General features: G+C 29.5%; 1 long non-coding RNA gene across 1 annotated transcript; it reads right to left on the bottom strand.

Annotated features, from left to right (window-relative positions):
* Positions 1 to 1,053: 1,053 nt before the first annotated feature.
* On the bottom strand, positions 1,054 to 3,922 carry LOC117169507. The gene is made up of 3 exons (XR_004466667.1): positions 3,473 to 3,922; positions 1,970 to 2,219; positions 1,054 to 1,156 (listed from the first exon to the last, which is right to left on the bottom strand). It is a non-coding gene; the product is annotated as an uncharacterized LOC117169507 (long non-coding RNA).
* Positions 3,923 to 4,911: the final 989 nt, after the last annotated feature.

Here is a 4,911-nt window from a genome sequence, read left to right as displayed (position 1 = left end):
GGCGTATTTTGGAGACCTTCCGATCGAGTACTTTTCGGACGGTATCAAAAAGTTAGAAAATCGTTGGACTCGCTGTATCGACCTAAAAGGAGAATATGTTGAGAAATAAAACCGACTTTGGCCAAAAAAACGTCTCCGTGTTTCATTTTTCAGGGACTTATCAGACTACCTAGTAATAGATAATTTTTTCAAAAGTTATTATACTCGCAAAACAAACATGCATACAGACAGGCAGAAACACTCGTTAAAACCTGTTTTTCGTGTCCAGGAGTGAAATTTTACACAAATATAATACCTTTTTTGATTAAAATGTAAAAAATATATGTACTCTGAGAACTGCCGTGATTTGAAATGTTGAAGATTTGGAATTTCAAATTATTTAATTTTCAATATTTATATTTTAAAGGGCTTACTCTTAAAAGTGAGATTTTTCAGGGCGAGCGGTTGAAGTCGACGCGATAGACGCGACTTTTAGGAGAGAGGGAAGCCTCACGAAATCTGCCCTTTCCACTTACCACTACATTCTTACGGAGAGATAGGTGATAGACGCGGCTCACGGACGGGGTATAGATGAGACGCGTAGATGGGGTTGTGAGAGGTGGAAGATTTTTCACGGAATGCCGAGCTCTCCAGTCAAAGCCCAATTTCTTGCGTACCGAATAACTCAATTATTAGTAGTAATGACGCTTGGATTTTTTTCTATGGTTTCATTAAGAAGAGCAGCTCAAAAACTATCGAAAGGTGTAAAAACCTCGATTTTGATTTTTTTAGAGTAAGCCCGCTTTCTTCGGCGCACGTCATATATATATATATATATATATTCTTTAGAGAGTGAAAATGTTTAGATGAATTAATAAAAAAGCATATTATAAGGCTAATGATTATTGTTTAAATATTATTATTGCTATTATTATTAGTTAAGTAATATTATCAATAAATGTTTAAGGTTTACAAAAATTACAATTATTTATCAAATTAATTACATTAGTAAAATAATATATTGAAAAATATGAATATAATTCAAACTGTTTTCTAAATACTCATCTTTATATGCAATTTTCCTAATATAGACCTTTTCATTTCAATTCCGAAATAGATAGTGCACATGCGTGGCCGCCATGACAGTTCCCGCGAATTCAAGAGTTTCGGCCCCATTCTGTAAAATGTATGTAAATGCAGAGTTTTTTACTTTTTTAATGTGATAATTTCGTATGTAGTGAAAGTTGAATGAAGAACAGTGTAGAGTATCTCAAATGTGAATAATACGAAAAAATCTATTTTATGGAAACTGAGTGCAAGCAAAGATATTATATGTTTATGACAAGATTTCTTGGTTATGATTTCCATAGCGCGAGCCGCTGTAAGTGTAAGGTGTGCGAACACAACAAACATGAGTACAAAAGAAACAAAGAAATGATTATTACTATCAGATCCAAACGCAAATGATCATAACGGAACGTGCGTGGTATGATTTTATGATTTGGACGACTCTTGATTTTCATGTTCAGAGGATAAATATTGATTATGAATTTATCAAAAAAGTTACTGATGCTGCTATGCAGTACCATGTAAATAGTTTAGCTCCGGAATATTTGGAAACGCGTGTACCAAAGGAATTAATACCTTTCGATTTTCCGTTTCAAAATTAGCACAAGGTAAAGCAAATGAAATCTTGCAATATTAATTTTGAGGTTACATATATTTAAACATTTTTAATCATTGAAGTAATTAAATAATTATAACAAAAGGGAAATACTTAGGCATAGTAAATTTTAGTGGAGCAGTTTAAGCTCCCCTTATGAGTCTGCAACTTTGGAGCAATGTTCATAGTAAGTTGTGATGTTGCACATGTTTACATTAAAATATAATCAATAAATGATCGGGCCTTACTTCTGCCTGCTTTGTAAAATTAAAAAAAGGAATACATATTACATTTAACAGTCACAACCTATCTCTCTTACTGAAGTACCTTTACGTAAAGAAAAAAGAACAAGTTGACTCAAGAAAAAGTTGGCTCAAGATCACAGAATGTTTCAACTGTCAATATTATTGTTAACAGAATGTTTCGACTTCATTGAATTCGACATCAGCTGAATTTGTTTCTCCGCTCTTCTTTCTCCAGAAAAACAACTGCTCCCTGTACTTGAAGTAAATTCCTCAGACTTCAATGAGAAGTGTTAGTACTTTTGCTCTAAGCTCCTTCTAGCTTTTTTTACTGTCTGAAAAAAGGAAATATAATAAAAATTGAGCTTCTAATGAAAGCGCTGAAAGTGGAACTCTTGAATCTTTAACTTTTAAAAATTATAGAGTTCAAACATTCAGAATCGGTGCTACAAATATAAATTCAAGTCATCATTTTGAATACTCTAAATTCAAGAATTAATCAATGGATTTGAAAATGTTCCAAAATATATCATTTCAAAAATAAATTGTATTTAAAATAGTTTTAAAATGCTACAAATGTTTTAAAATTTAATTTCAAAATCATTGAAACATTTATATGTTGTTTGGCATCTGTAAAAACTTTCAATTATTAAAAAAAAAAATTTTCAAAAGTTCTAAACGTCTTTCAAAATTATTCGAATTTTTCCTACAACTTTTATAAAATCCTGCCCAATTGGAAAAATGTACTTAAAATCTTCCAGATTCATTTTTGACAATTTTTTAAATCTTTCTAAACCTTTATTAAATATTCTCTCTAAATTAATTTTTCAAAATCAAAAATCAATTTATTTTTCTACGTAATGTTTTTTATTTTTCTGAAGCCTTTTAAAATTCTTAAAAAGCTTCTAAATCAATTAAAATTTTGTATTCAATTTGAATTTTTTAAAAAAATATTAATATTCCTTCAAGTTACTCAAATTTTTTCTAAGAATAATAGGTGTTTAACTGTTATGTAAATATATGAAAATTAAACAATGCGACTCACAAGTTACATTTAAAGAAATAAAAAAATGAAAATTTTGAAGTTTACACTTGTTTAATTTCTAAGACTTTCCAATTAAAACAGTTTAGTGTTTAACGTTAAAATGTGACAATTCTGAAATTTTGAACTGATTCAAAAACGTCTTGTAAAATCCATTATTATTCACTGTTTCTTTTCTTGAAGTAAAATTCCATTTTTTAAATAATTTATTAATTTACATTCGCAGTTGATCAACTACAAATATTTTCTTTAAAAACATGAAAAAACTATACTGATAAATTATAATAATAATAATTCCAACACACAATAATTACAAAACAATAACAAACATTGTGATTACAAATAAAAATTCAAAACCCAATATTTACAATAATTATTAATATTATTGATTAAGTTTTAACTTAATTCGTAATAACGATGTGCTACACTGGACGTAATGATGTTTTATAACCACGAAGTATTTTTAGGTTAAAACGGTCACAACACAATTGATTATTTTCTAATAAATTGTTATATTATTCTTATATTTTATAGTTTTCGACTGACATTCCATCGCGCCTGGATGCTCTTCTGTAGGTCCAGATTCTCCAAAGAAGTGTAAAAAACAAATATATGTATATATCTTTTGTAACGCTCCTGATTGATTTAAACTTGGAATTTTTACGTCCACACAACTTCACTCATTTATTGCATTTCCTGCACGCTTCACGCGTTTTAAGTGGAATTTGATACTCGCATTATTAATTTCTGCTTTTCTAAATTGTAGGTATGGTTTAGGGAAAGAAATAGAATAAAAATTGCACAATTCGACGTACGCAGCTCTACTGCGACTACTACTTTTGCACAATCCGCAGCAGCAGCTTTATGCGCTCCAACTTTTTTTTCCACAATCATTGGCATCCTATTATCTCCTTCTATTTTTATTCACAAAAACTTCGCATTCCCGTTCAAAACTTTATTTTTTTAAAATAGAAACACTGCATTTCCTATACAATTGCGAGTAACAGTGCCGAAAATTGATTGAAAGATCAATTCTTTTTCGCGCATGCGCACCAAAAAATAATTGAAATAAAAAGGTCTATTGGATGGTGTTCGGAGTAACGCTAGATGGCGCTGAAAGTCAGTAAACTGCAATGCGCATGTGCAACCACAATATTTCCAATTATTTTGACATCTCGAAAAAAAACATTATTCGAAGTTTCAAATTGAATTTGAAAGCTATATTGTGTATATTATATTGTTATACGTACAGTGTTCACCAGCCCCCTGCCTCGACCGTGTATGTGTATGCACTAGTAGTTTTCTTACGATTCGGAGAGGAAATTTCGGCCAAACTAATCCAACAGATGGCGCCACAAAAAGTAGGTCTAACTTTTTCATTAAATTGCATTAAGAAAGAGCAAAAATAATTAAAAACTTGATGCTGTTTACAAACAAACAAAAAAATATATGTACGAAAAAATAAGAATAACTATGACTAATTATTTTAAACCAGAAAAAGTCATAAAGATATGTAGTTTAATATGAATAAAATTTAATTTTGAGACACATTTTGAAAGCAGTGCGAACTTCATATTTCTATGATTTATTTTGCTAATATTATTGATTTTATTATTTGTTCTAATATAAAGAAATTATTTATTGTTAAAATTATTAATGTAGCTAATGAAAACAATAATATTTAAGACCTCAATGACAAAATTATTTAACTCATATACATAATCAGAAGAATTAATAAAAAATACATCACTCATATCCAATATAAATATAATAATGATAAAAATATGTAAGACTACAACTTAAGTTGCAAAGTAAAGGATCTTTGTACCTTTAAAATCTTAAAAATTTCAAGTTTCGAAGGAAATATTTTTAAAACGGAATGGTAATGTATGTATGTATGTATTTAATCTCTCCCTTTTACGGGTTTGAGGGCCACCGCTCCCTGTACATATATTTACAATTCCATCCTTAGTCTAACTTAACTA

The sequence above is a fragment of the Belonocnema kinseyi genome, chromosome 3, assembly GCF_010883055.1.
Source record: "Belonocnema kinseyi isolate 2016_QV_RU_SX_M_011 chromosome 3, B_treatae_v1, whole genome shotgun sequence".
Taxonomy (NCBI): domain Eukaryota; kingdom Metazoa; phylum Arthropoda; class Insecta; order Hymenoptera; family Cynipidae; genus Belonocnema; species Belonocnema kinseyi.
This window is presented reverse-complemented; position numbering and strand designations above follow the sequence as displayed.